Here is a 15357-nt window from a genome sequence, read left to right as displayed (position 1 = left end):
CCAGGAAGCATGATGCCTCCAGCTTTGTTCTTCTTCCTCCAGATTACTGTGGCTATTTAGTGTCTTTGGAGGTTCCATATATTTTTAGAATTTTTTTATGTTACTTCTGTAAAAATGCCCAGGTATTTTTGATGGGTATTGCATTGAATCTGTAGATTGCTCTGGATAGGCATGGACATTTCAACTCTAGTCATTCTTCTGATCTGTGAGCAAGGGGTATTTGTGTCATCTTCAGTTTTTTTCATCTGTGTTTCAGAATACAGGTCTTTCACCTCTGTGGTTAAATTTATTCCTGAGTATTTTATTCTTTTTGATGTAATTGTAAATGGGGCTGTTAAAAATTTCTCCTTCTGATAGCTTCCTATTAGTATAGAAATATAACTGATTTTGTGTGTTTTGTATTGTACACCTTTATGGAATTCATTTATTTTAATAGTTTTGTGGTGGAGTCTTTAGTGTATTCTACATACAGTGTTGTGTCATCTGCAAATAGTGATTGGTTTACTTCTTCCTTTCTGATAGGGTTGCCTTTAAAGTGATTTCCACAGCTGGATGGTGGGGCAGATGGAGGTGAGACCAGGTCTGTGTTCTCAGGGTGGGTCCAGTGTCATTTGAGAAAATATATTCAGTATGGTTACTGTTGTCATAATACACAGCAAGAAACGGAAGCTTGACACATTTTTTTTTTTTAACCGGGGATGTGCTACAGAGAAATGAGATTCATAGATTGAGGGGTTAATAGATTAAGAAGCTTGGGGTGGCTCAGTCGGTTGAGCATCTGATTCTTGATTTTGGCTCAGGTCATGACCCCAGGGCCATTGGTCTCTGTGCTGAACATGGAACCTGCTTCAGATTCTCTCTCTGTCCCTTCTTCTCTCTCTCTCTCTCTCTCTGTCTCTCTCTGTCTCTCTCTTCTTCCCCTTCCTCCCCCTACCTCCTCTGGTCTCACTCTATCTCTCAAAAAAAAAAAAAAACAGCTTGAGAAGCTGACAGGCCGTGCCCCGATTGTCACAGGCACACGCGCTGTAGCCGTGGACGGTAGAGGCAGCCCTGTCTGCAGCGCGGCTTAGACTCCCCGGACGGCTCATGTTTTTGTGGCTATATAATCTTTGAAAGGGATTGAAGGAATTGATGGAGTGTTACTAATCCCTTCTTTACGTATTGGTTGTTTCCTTTAAATGTTTGGAGTTGTAATGGCTCCTCAAAGCACTTGGGAGCCACGACTGCTCTGTGCGGCAGGACATTTTCTCCCTGCAGGGCGAGCCCAGGTCCAGTGAGGCGGCCAGAATGCTGCAGAGGCAAGGATGCAAGTCCCACGAGAGCCTGGTCTCCTGGGGCGGGAGTAGGCCCTATTCATCCTTGGAATCTCCTAAGTCACGCCTGTAAGATGTTTGCATGACTGAAGGTATTAAACCCACTACCCACCATTCGCAGGAGCTCACAAAGGAATACGTGAGAGGAGCTGTGTCAGGAAACAGATGTAAACGAGCTTAGCTGTTCTCTTTCCCACCTTTACCTGGAGTAGGTTCTGTTTGGTGAAAGTGACGGTTTGCCCTGCAAGAAAGGGGACCATGCAAATGTAAGGTGTGGTACCTTTGTAATTTTGGTTTGTTTCCTCTCTTTGACACGAAGCTGGAAAGAAGCAGGTTAGCTGGCACATCTTGTTAGTCGTTATGCTTTTTTTTTAAAAAAAGGAAGATATACAGAATTATTTAGTTGCCGAGTAAGGTAACACAAAATACCAGGAAAAAGTTTCACTATCTATAATTTAGATCACTGAGATTTCAGGGTATTTTCTTCTGAATTGGCATCCTGTAGCTTTAGGAACCTATTTTTATTCGTCTTTTACTATCTTGGTCCTAACGTGGAAGCTGGTAATGAAATCCTCGCTTTGAGGCAGGATCACTCACTGCATTTCCACCCTAAAACTTCAGGGGAGTCACAACAGGGTGCAGTGTGTGTATCTGGGATGACTAGTCCTTGTCTTTCTGCATGAAGGGAATCTGGAAGCAGCTCTGACCTTGGGGGTGGGAGCACAGACCATCATCCTGCTGATAGCTGTTCTCGTGTGTCTGTTCAAGTGTGGGCTGTATCTTCTCCAGAGCATGTGAACAAATTTCTGCCCAGTGGTGATTTGACCATGATTTCCATACATCACGGAGACTTGGGGATAAATACTCTCTGTTGTTCACCCTTACTCTGGACAGGCATGCTCTAGTGGGGAAGGCTGGGGTACTCCATCTGTAAACTACAGGGAGTTGAAGGGGAGGCCTTTCCATGAAATTTTCTTTTTTTTTTTTTTAATTTTTTAATGTTTATTCATTTCTGAGAGAGAGAACGAGAATGGGAGGGGCAGAAAAAGAGGGAGACACAGAATCCAAAGCAGGCTCCAGGCTCTGAGCTGTCAGCACAGTGCCCGATGTGGGGCTCAAACTCACGGACCGTGAGATCATGACCTGCGCCGAAGTCAGACGCCCAACCAACTGAGCCACCCAGGTGCCCCTCCGTGCAGTTGTTTCTTAGCTCACAAAGGTAGGCCAATTTTACCTATTACCCCCAAATAGAAGGAAGTTGCCATGTTCAAGTAGCATGATCAGGAAGCTGTAGTTTAATTCTTGGGTGAAATAATCACTATGTCGATATGCCTTTTGACTTGGCTTTGAAATCAGAATGACATGGAACTTTAGGCTAAGTTCCTGTGATGGGTCCAGACATAAGCTGTTATAGCTACAGAGTTTATCAGGTGTGTAAGAGTCTTTATGAAAACCTTGGTGGGGGGGGGGGTGAGAATGGACAGGAAGATTCTTCTCAAAAGGAATTCAAAAGTGTTAGCAATGCCACCTAATTTTCTGTAGAAGGTCCATCAAAGTGTGGCTCCTTTTCCAGTTTAACAGGAGGTTAAGAGCTGGAGAAATACTTCTGAATGTTGCTGAAATTGCGTTTTCTCTTTCATCTTGTGTGTAAACTGTGGGTTTCCAGGTGGTTGCTGGGGCCTCATGGGGGTAGTCAGGTGGTGCCGTGAATGGGGGACACCTAGTGGTTTTCTTCAGGCTGGTACACTGCATGCCTTGTAGCCTGTGATGCTGTCTCTACTTTTCATAGGAATTCTGTCTTGTTTTTAAGATTAACATATAGTAAAACTAACTGGTGCCCAGATCTGTGCGTTTCATGGTGCTTATTTCGCAAGCTTTTGATCCACCCTGTTGACGTGTCTGTTCATGTCTTTGCCAGGTTCTTAATCAGGATGCTGTCTGTCCTTTGTTAGAGGTGTGGTTTGAAAATATTTTCTCCCAGTCACTAGCTTAGTGTTCATTCTCTGAAGAGTGCCTTTTTCAGAACAAATTTTTAAATTTTGATGAAGTCCACGTCATTATTTTTTTATGGCTCATATTCTTTGTTTAACCCAAAGTTATGCGGATTCTCCCCTGTGTTCTCTTCTAAAATTTTAGTTTTGTTAATACATTTAGCTCTGTCATCTATTTTGAGTTATTTGAGGGTTAGGTTGAGATGACGATTCTTTTTTTGCATATAGATACCAGTTACTCCAGCCATGTTGAAAAGACCATCCTTTCCCTATTTAATTCATTTTGCACCCTTGTCAAAAAGCATTTAGACGTGTGTGTGGTCACATTGTTTTGATTTTTGTAAGTTTGTGATAAATCTTAAATATGATAGCATGAAACCTCCAACTTTATTCTCATTTTTTTGCTATTCTGGTTTCTTTGACTTTTCATATATCTTGTGGAATTGGGTATATCTAAAAGAATTCTGCTAGGATTTTAGTTTGATCATGTTAAATGTATCCATTAATTTGGAGAGAACTGGCATCTTTATGTTCATGGACATGGTATGTCTCTTAATTTGTATGGATCTTCTCTGATTTCTTTCTTCACTGTTTCATACTTGTCAGCATACAGATTCTGTAAAAATCCTACAGATCCTATACATGTTTTGGATGTTTTGTTAGGTTTATACCTAAGTACTTCTCATTTGTATAGCTACTGTAAATGATATGTAAAGGTAAAATGTTTTTAAAAATTTAGTCCCAGATACTCATTATTAGTGTATATTAATATGATTTGATTTTGTATGTTGTGACCTTGCTAAAGTCAGTTACTAGGTCTAGCAGTTAATTTTATGTATTCCTTGGGATTTTCTTTGTAGGCTTTTGGTTTTTTCTGTTTTCAGTTTCTCTGATTTCTGCCCTTTATTATTTCTTTCCCTTCACTTGCTTTGGATTCCCCCCCCCCCCTCAACTTTCTTAAGGTAGAAGAAGGGTAGATTAGTGATTTCAGACCTTTCTTTTCAGATATGAACTTTTAATGCCATAAGTGTACTAATCACTATTTTGGCTATATTCCAGAAATTTTGGTTTCCGTTTTTGTTCAGTAGGAAATATCTTTGACTCTCATTTGAGAGTTCAAGGTACTTTTGTATAGTTGATCCAAATCTCATTTTGGCTAGCGATCATGATTAGGATTTGTGCAGGTTTATTTCCAGCATTCCCGCCTGATATTCTCATGGTCTGTGCCTTGACCAGCCACTAACAGCAGTGGAGCTTGCCAGGGAGGTTGGCTGATGTGTGGAGTGTTGGTGATGTAAAAGTCATTACCGTGTGGGAGTTTGAACTTAAGTGCCATGACGACAGGGATAACAGGGGTCTTCTGGTTTGTATTCTGCTGTTGCCTCATGCCGGGACCAGGGCTCGGCACGCAGCAGGCACGTGAGGCTTGTTGTTATGTGTTTGATGGCGTTGTACTTCTTACGTGTTGATCGAGTGTAATTTCACTTTTGTACTTACCCACCCTGGTCTCTGGGCTTATGTCAGCTGCTTTGCTCTAGAAGCTATTTTGCAACATGACCATGTTTTCAAGCCAGTTTTTTTTTTTTTTTATGTTTATTTCTGAGGCAGAGAGACAGAGCATGAGCGGAGGAGGGGCAGAGAGAGAGGGAGACACAGACTCAGAAGTAGGCTCCAGGCTCTGAGCTGTCAGCACAGAGCCTGACGCAGGGCTTGAACTCACAAACTGCGAGATCATGACCTGAGCTGAAGTCGGACGCTTAACCTACTGAGCCACCCAGGCGCCTCTCAAGCCATTTTATATGTTGATTTAAGCTTTAGTTGCTTGTTATTTTTTATTTTATGTAAAAGGCTTTTTGGTTTTTTTTTTCTATTTTGTCATTCTGTGTGCTCATCTTTCCTCTATTGGGATGTATGGTGCCAGTGTCCGTTATTTTGTAAAGATTAAAAGGTTACCTTTAATCATGTGTGTAGTCAAATATCCAGCAGAGGTTTGTTGATTCCAGCAGTAAAGCAGAGACCTCAAACAGTGCATCATCAGGTACAGGATTGTATACATTATGCTTTATTATTGGCCTTTTAAATAAAATGTATTATTAATAATTGCCACTTGATCCAAGTTGGGCAGAATGTTTAAAAAGCACAGTGTTTCCATGAGTAAAAAGTTTATATTTTCATGGTTCTTTTTATTTAAGTAGGTAGTGGTTCATCAGAATTTTATCATGTACACATTAGGTGCTGGGGCTGTGCAGATGTTTTATTCCCAACAGTTCAGGATAGTTTTGGTCTTGTTTGCAGGTGGATTTGTGCACCTCAGCGTGTTTTCTGGAGGGACTCTCATAGGTCATTGGTCTCACAAAAAGTATACATCTTTTTTAATGATTACATAAAATTATCCGAATAACTAGTTTATCACACGTGTCTCCTGGCATATCTGCCCTCTTCCTTTTTCCTCCCTGCTTCCAAAATCCTTGAAATTAACAGCAAGACTTTACAGGACTGAGCCATTATTTTAGAAAGCAGGATTAAAAATATATATACAATTTGAAGATAAAATGATTTAAAAAATCTTGACATATTCTGTCTCTTGACCCCAACAAGAGGGTCATCATACTTACCCATTCTTATTTCCCATTACTTGGCCAGATGGGGCAATTTAAGAACGTCATTAGAATGATTAACTTAGTCACTACTTTATTTCCACCTTTAAAAAGTTTCAAAAACTTTTATCTTTGGTCCAGCAAACATTTGGTGATGGGGCCATGTCTCTCTCACGTGCCATCCTCTACCAACTGCTTGGCACATAGTAGGTATTAATACGTGTTTGCTGGACGAATGAATGAGTGAATAGTAATTAAACTCCGGACCCTCTGATGGCATTAGGAAATTCCGAGCTCAGGTGCAGGCCAAAGCTTCAGTGTTACTTTGCTGCTGTTTTAGGTGGGATGCCCTACTGAGCTGTAGATTTCTGCATTTCCTGAAGGTCAGAGTGACTCCTTGGTGTGTTTTAGTCAGTCTGAAAGAAGGGGGCGGGTGATGGGGCTCCTTATTTCTAGGGAGGAAGACTGGGCTTGCATCACCATGCCTGATGTGCGGTGCTCACCGGCATCTCCACGCTCCCTGAAGTGCTCCTGGGGCCTGCAGGTGGGGCGGGTAGGTGTGCTGCAGGGAGTGAGTGTGAGCTCACTTTGGGCCCTAACCTCTGACCCATGGGCAGGTAGCTGTGAGGGGAAGTAGGCCCCTGTGTGTGGATATGCAGAAGGGGGCATGACCTAGCCCAAATGTCCTATAAAAGTTTGTAAGTGGCCTGTGCTTGCTGGCAGGTCCCAGTTGTGTTCCCTGAGTCTGAACCTACTTGGGTCCTTTGTGCCCCAAGAGCCCACCTGAGCTGAGAGCTGGCCACTCTCCAGCCATGGCAGCGTCCAGTCCCAGGCTAGCCCTTAGGTCATTTTAAGCTTTAGGGGTTAACGTGTCAATGATTTCTTTAGGATGACAGTGACACTTAGAGAATGACATCTGGACATTGAAGGTGTCCTTGGGACAAGTACTCATTAAATCCCAACAGCCCAGAAAGCAACACAGCTACATAAGTATGACAAATTAATTTTTGACCAGGGAGCAAAAGCAATTCATTGGGGGAAGGATAAGCTTCTCCAAAATCATGTTGGAACAGTTGGATGTCCGTAAGAAAAAAAATCTAGATCTGAATCCCACACTTACACAAAAATCTGCTTAAGGATCATAGATGTGAGTGTAAAATGTGAACCTGTGAAACTTATAGCAAAAAATCATAGAAGATCTTCAAGATTTAGGCTTAGGCAAACAGGTTGTAGACTTGAATCTACAAGCACAGTCCCTTCAAAAATTGAGAGAAATATTGATGAATTGGATTTCACGAAAATTAAAACCTGCTCTGTGAAAGACGGTGGACAGACCAGGTACAGATGTGGATAGTATGTGCCACCCACATGCTCAACAACAGACTGGTATTCACAATACATAAAGAACTTTCCGAATTCAACAATATCACTAGAAATCCAGTGAGAAAATAGGCTAAAGACATGTATGTACAGACACTTCACTAGAGAGGATGTGCTTATGGAAAAAAAAAACCACGAAAACAGGCTCGGTATCATTGGGTGTTAGAGAAAAGCAAAGTAAAACCATTTTGAGATGCTGCTGCCTTCCCATCAGACTGGCCCAAGTAAAAATAGCAGTGGCGCCAAACAGGGTGTGCAGTAGCTATCTCTGGGGACCCTGCTTGGAACCTGTTTCCGCGTTGCCTTGGGTCTCTTTGGCAGGGCACAGGTGGTCAGGTCGCTCACCTCTCTGTGAGCTTCCTCTCGTGATGCTGTGTTGGGGCAGACCAGGCGTCCGTCCTCTCAGATTGCTTTGCCTTGTTGGTATTGCTACAAAAACAGCCGAGCAGACAACCATAGCTGTAGCGACCCTCAGTGGAGCTGCTTAAATGATTCCGGGAACACTTAAGACCAGACTCTAGGTGAGTGAGGGTGTGTTTATGAAACAGGGAAATAGTACTTTTATGTTTGTGGAAAACTAGGACAGCCTCTCTTTTGGGTCCTTGTCTGCTGGGACTCCCGTAACTGATGTGTATAAATAATGGTTCTGAGTTTTGTTTCAGGGACACGATTTTCTGGGTGTTGGGATTTCTGCACTGGAATGAACTTTTGTATCTACTAATGGGCCTGTTTTCCTCCTGTTGTCTCAGTAATGAAGCCTTTGATAAACTCCATAGTTTTCTCGTTCTCCTTTGGTGCCCATGTAGCCCTTTCCGACCAGGCACCGAGGGGTGGAGTTCATAACCACTGCCGGTGCTTGGCCCACACGCCCCGCCTTTGCTGCCTGCTGCGTGCTTGCCACGGGCCACGCCTGAGCCCGTCTTGGTCCTAGGAGTGACACGGACATTGTTGGTTCTGTTTGCCCTCTTTCCGCTTCTGCAGAAGGTGTAGACACATTTCATGGTGGGACAGTGGGGGAGCTTCAGAGGATGGGCACCTGACGGTCCTGGGTGGTGCCTTCGGCGGGCCTGTGGGCAAGTGCGGTAGCCAGGTCAGGCCACCCCTTCACTGGAAGATGAGCAGGAGGATGGTTACGGGAACTCTGAAGTATAAATGCCTTTATTTGTAAGGTGCCCGGAAGATCCTGAATCATGAGACAGCCCGTACCTGTCCTTTTCCCTTCTGTGCTTCGTCCCCTCCCAATCCAAGGTACAGACGCTGTCCCTGTCGTTGGGCAGGAGGCTCACTCATGAGGTCTCTGGGGCTTGGATGAGAGAGGGGGGTCAGCCGGGACCCTGCTCTCAGCTCCTTCTGAATTTCTAGCTAGAAATCATGAAAAATGGTGTCCATCACCCAATCTTACCCCTTCCTGCTCTCCCACAGAGAAAGAGTCACAGCATCTAGTAAAACCTGCTTACCTGTGGGACTCGGGATCCACAAAAGTGAGTCCCGTCTGGAAAGTGGGAGCAGCTGTGTTTCAGACTTCTGTGGTCTTTTCAGGAACACTATTCTTGGAGTGTGAGACTGTTTCCTCCTTTTCTGAGGGAAGGATCTCTGAATCTCAGAAAATACCAAGAAAGGACGCTTGTTTAATGTGTTTATAGCAAGTGATCACAGCAAGTTAAGTGTTCTGGACTGACCGGGCAGGAGGGAGGCCCTGCAGCCAGAGAACAAAGCAGCCTCACACTTACAAAGCCTCCCTCACCTGCACAGCAGACCTACAGCATCCTAAGAATTTGACAGGTTCTTTTGGGATTCTTGAAGAGCCCTGGTGTCCTGTCCGGCTGGGGGGGTGCTGGTACAGGGCCCCCTTTACACCTGCAGCTTGGTTGCATATCTATGGCTGCGGGGCTGGGCAGACGCCTCTTGTGTGGTTTGGAGTAGAACCAATGGGTTATTTTCTTCAAACCTTCATACAGTTGGAGTTCCTGACAAACCAAAAAAGGCAGCTACAGGGGACACATGATAATATTTAACAACAAAAAGTAAAAACTTAAGTGATAATATCTGAGACCTTATTGGCTAGGATTAGGATTTTATCACAGTGGCACATTTATGATATTTGTCTTTCTGGTCATGGCATTAGCTGAATGCCTTACGGAAGTTTCTGGTCATTCACATAAACATAAAAATACCAATTGTGTTAATTGGTAGTTCTTCAGAGTCTTTTCCCATCATACTGAGTGTTTAAATAGGCCTTGGTGATTTTGCATTCATACAGAAGGGACTGTCTTCACCCCAATCACCTTACTTAAAATGCCCTATGGAATTCAAGTTTCTGAACTTTACACTGGAAGTGTGGCTTCCGTCTTAGAAAACTTGGGGGCAGTGAAAGCAGCCCTGCATCTAGATGGCGTCAGAGGAAGCGTCGTGGCTGTGGGGTGTGTGTTGGCAGGACATGGGGCCACACTCTGTGAGGACGTACGGGCCCCGCCAGGGGACTTGGTGTCCACCCTGAGTGCGGTGACCAGCCTTCCATGTGCTCTGAGTACTGCGGTCCCATGGCCGTGTTGCCCTTTTAGTGAGGACAGGCACTGGGCTGGAGGTCATGGGCTGCAAGTGGCTGTCCAGACGACGTGGGACTGTTGGCCCCGGTGGCGGTGTCAGGGAGAGAGGAGAAGCAAGTGGACGCTTTCGAGGGCGTGATGTTGCGTTTCCTCAGTGTTTCTGCTTCTGTAAACAGCCTGTCTTTGGCCTCCTCTCCTGGGAGGGTCCTTTTATGGCTGCCTGCTGCCTGTTGGCCGCATGCTAGTGAGCTGAGCAGGTGCTTGGAGGTCTTCCGGGGTGGGAATGCTGCCTGGGTACTCCAGTGTCCCTCATGGTATGAACGGGTCACAGATCACGGAAAGTGTTTGTGGGGCTGAAAGTACCTTCTCCCGTCTGCTGGTGCTCACTGAGACCTTTCCCGTCCCTTGTATTTGACCTTTTGCACTGCAGTAGAAGGTGGTAGGTATTGTTTTTTTTTTTTTTTAATTTTTTTAATCTTTATTTTTGAGAGAGAGAGAGAGAGTGTATGTGTGTGGGGGGGAGGGGCACAGAGAGAGGGAGACACAGAATCCAAACCAGGCTCCAGGCTCTGAGCTGTCAGCACAGAGCCCAACATAGGGCTCGAACCCACAAACCGTGAGATCATGACCTGAGCTGAAGTCGGACGCCCAACCGACTGAGCCACCTAGGTGCCCCGAAGGTAGTAGATATTATTACCGGTATTTTATAAAAGAGAGGTGAGGCCTGGGGAAGTAAACTGACCCTGCAGGGCCCCCACCTGTGTTCAGGGACAGGAGGGGTCCCGGGTCTGTGTGCTCCCACCACCTTGGACAGGCGGGTGCAAGCACGGACGCCAGTCTCTTTCTGCAGAAAGAAAAGCTCAGCACAGAGTGGCTAACACGCCTCCAGCAGCCGGGCCAGGGGGAGAGTGCCTTCCAGGGTGCTCCTGATACCTTATAAAGCCATCGGCCTAGGAGAGGGATGTTAGGAAGGTTCCTGACAGCTGTAAAATTCCAAACATGGGAATGATTGCTTTGTTACATAAGCATTCGTTCCAGCTTCAGATGAAGAATCAAAGTCCTAATGCTGGGAATGGAAACCATCCCATTAGGCTGGTCTGTTTACTCTGATCCCAGCCTGGCTCTGTGGCCTGAGTTTCGCTCCTAGGGAGCATCCTGTCACCTTGAGATGTCTTGGTGGTCCAGGCTCCCCCTTCCCAGCCAGGCATCAGAGGGCCAGTGGCTCTGCACAGACCCTCGTGGGGCCTCAGTGTATGGTGCGAGGCTGGGTCGGAAAGATGGGGGCCTGCGGTGTCTCCTTCAGCCCTGCATTTGCTTGGCTTCTTTTCAAGGACTTGGGGGTTCACCTGAAACTCTGGGCTACGATGGTAATAAGAGGATGCTTCCTTTGGGGAAGGTGAGAAAGGTCTCTGCTCAGTGTTGCTCAGCTATGTATTGGTAGTTTTGCCTTACTTGGCTTTTCGTTTTAGGTTCAGAACTTGTCTGCAAATCTTTTTTTTTTTTTTTTTTTTTTTGGTAACGAAAGACATAACTTCAATTTCTTATGAAACTTTAAGTTTTATTGAGCTTCTTGGAGGATGACAATATGGAAATTTTTGATAAAGTGGGAAGTATTTCAGAAGATCGGTTGCGTTTTCTTCTCACTGAGAAAGGATGATTTCTGCACTTTTGTGTCCTGTGTTCTTACTCCTGAAAGGCAAAAGGCGTTACATGGACGGGTGTCTTCAACACAGGAGTATGGAAGTATGCCGTTTGGATTTTATGTGGCAAATACTTGAGCAAGGGTTGGTGTGGCGGGAAGGAGTGGCTCCTCCCAGGGTGGCCCTTCTACTCAGAGTCACGGTTTTACCCTGAAGGCTGCATGCTCACCACAGATCCAGGGTGAGGAGGAGAGAGGAGTGCCCATGGAGCCTTCAGCCTGGATGATGAGAGAAGGAGAAGCATGTTTTCCCGGTGGTGTCGCATCATGGCACGGATTGTCAATCAGCTTTGGGCAGAGACTGGGGAGGCGCCCTGGGAGGACGGAGTCGTGTGTGAAGCCAGCCAGCTCGTGTCCATCCTGCGTACCCCTTCATCCTTTTTCCTTCCATCGCTCCATCCATCCTCCTTTCATCGGTCAATCATCTCTCTCCTCTTGCTCCAACTTACGTGTCTTCGTCACTGTATCAGCGCAGAAAAGCTCACTGGCAGAATGTAAGAGCCCCTGGCGAGAAAATCTGCCTGTATGAACTCACAGTGAGAGGTTGCTACAGATTGATGCTAAAGTAGTTGCAGAGTTCAAAGTAACTGGACTTTCTCCATGGAAAAGCGGCAGCGTTTTTAGCCCTGATGCTTGGGGCGCCTGAATGACCCTGGGCCCTTGGCACAGACACTGGATCCTTTCGGGGAACACACCCTGAAGCTGTTGTCTCAGACACCCTAATAATGGAGTCATTGAGCATCCCTCTCTGCCTCTTCCCCAAATGATCCCCAAACAGTTAAATAATCACCCTCTGTGTGCCCTGATGATGAGCACAGATTCTGTCCAGCTGTTTATTGGAAGTCACTCTGTGACATTCATGTTCAGTGCTGGCTTGTGTCACTAAACCCACTGACACGTGGTGCCTGTTTGTGAAACAGTGGGTCTGGGGCTCAGCTCTGTAGGACGCTAGTCCTGACGGCATTGCCCGTATTCTGAGGGAGTCACTTGCGTATGTGACAGGAGTAAGCTGGCAGCAGCTGTCCAAGGCCTCGTGAGGAAAGCACTACCATGACTCGTGCAGAGTTCTCTGCGGCCGGAGCCCAAGGCCAGGATGGTCCTGCAGGGAGGTTGGGGGGGGGGGGGCATGTCGTGGGCAGGTGGCCAGAACACCGACCACGTCCGTGTTGGCTGGAGTGGACGGTTTCAGGTGTGGCTTCGGTGGGAAGTTGTTTGCGATTTGGTCAGAGTTTGTTTTCTTAGATCTGGGGACCTGGGCCAGAAACAGGAGCACCACCGTTTGTCTGTTTCTCGCCTGTCAAATCAGTAGTTCTCAGGATTAAAGGCTCTTTGGGACGCGTGGGACAGGGGCTGTGGAAACTTGTCTGTCGTGGTAAATCCCTCTGGTGTGGGCCGTGCGGTCCGGGCTGTGGTGCACACAGGGGGTGCAGCTGTGTGCCAGGAAAGCGTTGTGTGCAAAAACAGTCTGCAAGCTGGATTTGTCGTTTGCCGCCCCCTCATTTAGATGAAGTTATTTAATAAAAAGGGTCTCTCTTTCCACGCCTGTAGGTTTTAAGAGCTGGTAGCAACCTGGGGTCTCTGAGAGAGGTATCTGGAATCCCCTGTGAGCCGGGTGCTTGTGAGCATGATTTCATAGTGGGGCTGGAGTGAATCACCTGCTCAGAAGCACTGACTCCTCCCACCATCCAGCCCCTTCCGAGCTGGGCCAGGAACCTGGGTAGAGATGCTCTGGAGAACAACACTGACGTCTTCTGACTTCATGAAGAGTGAAGAGTGTGTTTTCACCTGGAAAGGGCTTATTTTCCTTGAGGCCTAAAGTCTTAATAATGGGAGCTTCCTGAAGTAACACAGAGTTAAAACTGAGTTTCCTTGTGGTTGGTCTCTGCTGACAATTAGGTGCAGACTTCCTTCCCCCACACATAGATGTTCATCTGAGAAGTTTTTGAAACTTGAGCTGAATTTTGGGTACAGAACACACCATGAAAGGTGCTGGCCTACCCTGCTGGGACTCAGGTGTAGGACCCTGCAGAGTACAGGTAAACAGCAGGTGTCTACCTCGTGCTCAGGGGGCTGTGTGTGCGGTGGTCCCAGCTGTACACCCTCACCTGTGCCTTCCCCTTCCTGTCCCTGATTTCATCTCCCCTCCCCTCCCCTCCCTTGCAGGGAGCAGACGGGCTCTGAGTCCGGGAAGGGCTGACATGAGCCACGGCGGATGCAGGAGCCGTAAATTACAAGGGAACTGGCTTCCTCGATGGCGTTCTTTTCAGAGAACGTTGGGGAAGCATGCGTGGTGAGGGACAGCGAACCCAGGGGCTGAGAGAAGGCGTGGTGGTCCTGCTGTCCTGTCATCTGTCATCTAAGTGGGGGGGGGGGGGGCTCCTCCTTGTCTGTGAGCAGGACTGGGAGCTTCAACCGTCCCCTGGGGCTTGACTGCTTTTCTTATTCTGCCCTCAGGCAGATTGATGTGAAGCAGCCTGGAGGGCCTGGTTCCCCATGGACCACCCTCCCCCTCCTCGGCCGCTGTGGTCCTACCTTGACCACACAGCTTCCAGGCATCGCTGGGATTCCTTCTACAGATTGGTTTTATCCCGTTTTTCCAAAGCCAGATGGCTCCTTGCCTTTAATGTTTGTTTGTTTTTTTAAGTTTATTTATTTATTTTGAGAGAGAGAGTGAGTGCTCGGGCAAACAAGCAGGGGAGGGACAGAGAGAGGGAGAAAAGGAGAGAGAGAATCCCAAGCAGCACTGTCAGCCCAAAGCTTGATTCGTGGCTCCAACTCCAGAACCGCGAGATCATGACCTGAGTCGAAATCAAGTGTCAGATGCTTAACTGACTGAGCCACGCTGGTGCCCCTCGTCTTTAACGTTTAAGAGGCGTGGTAGTCGTGGGCAGAAATCAGAAGGCATGGCCCATGACTGCCGCTTCTCAGCCAGTATCCTAATTCGGTAACTTACTCTGTTTTCCTGGTAAATCACAAACATGCTCCAGAGTGTGTATGTGCACACGGGATGTTTTGGTTGTTGAGATTTTAGACAGCCTTTTAAAATGGGGGACTTGATGGAGCGTCTTCAGAAGCAACTGAGCAGACTTGGTGCTTAACTGTGTTATGTGTGCAGCCATAGCACATACACCTAAGGGCCGCAGACCGTCTGTGTGTCGACAGTGGCTGCTGACACGCCGTCAGCATCGGAAGTGCTCATCGTGGATGGTGGGATACGTTTTCCAGAAACTTTGGTTGTTTAAAAACTAGGTGTGTGTTTCACCTGGCACACAGCCTGCAAAGTGAGCTGTGAGTTTGTCGGGTCGGTCACGGGCAGTCTTTATAGAGGGTGCTCGTGGTTTGCTCAGATTCGGTGAGCATATGTCACTAGGAAAAGCAAATTCACCAATTTGTGTATGACTCATAACTTCTCATTTGCTGTATTTTTATTAAAACTTGAGTTTTTAAGCTCTTCTGGGAATGATGGCTTGTTCCGAATAGTAGGAAAAAATAATCACAAAACGTTCAGGGGCAAACCCAGCATTTTGTGTGTGTTAGTGCTTCCACTTTGTCCTTGGAACTCCGCATTTGGGGAAAAGGTCAGCATGGTGAGCCCCCCTTCTCTTCTGTGTGTGAACCTGTGGCTTTAAAATTTTAATTTATGCTTTAAGGATAAGCACCTTGCTTGCATACTTTGGATTTTTGTAGGTCCCACATTTTCTTGCTCTGTTTTATCTCATGTTTCATCTGGTCTGAGTCATTTATTTCATAAACACCCTAGCAGTTGAGTGTCTGTGGGACCAACAAGCAGGTCAGTCAGTGGAGGAAAATACTAATCAGCAATGGTTTTGG

At 46.4% G+C, this 15357-nt stretch overlaps 1 protein-coding gene across 10 annotated transcripts in view; it reads left to right on the top strand.

Annotated features, from left to right (window-relative positions):
• The window catches only part of DIP2C (disco interacting protein 2 homolog C), a 408190-nt gene that overhangs the window by 184706 nt on the left and 208127 nt on the right, over nucleotides 1-15357 (top strand). The gene's annotated exons all lie outside the window — the stretch shown is intronic.

Source organism: Acinonyx jubatus, chromosome B4, assembly GCF_027475565.1.
Source record: "Acinonyx jubatus isolate Ajub_Pintada_27869175 chromosome B4, VMU_Ajub_asm_v1.0, whole genome shotgun sequence".
Classification (NCBI taxonomy): domain Eukaryota; kingdom Metazoa; phylum Chordata; class Mammalia; order Carnivora; family Felidae; genus Acinonyx; species Acinonyx jubatus.
The sequence above is the reverse complement of the archived record's forward strand: the minus strand, read 5'-3'. Positions and strand labels throughout refer to the sequence as shown.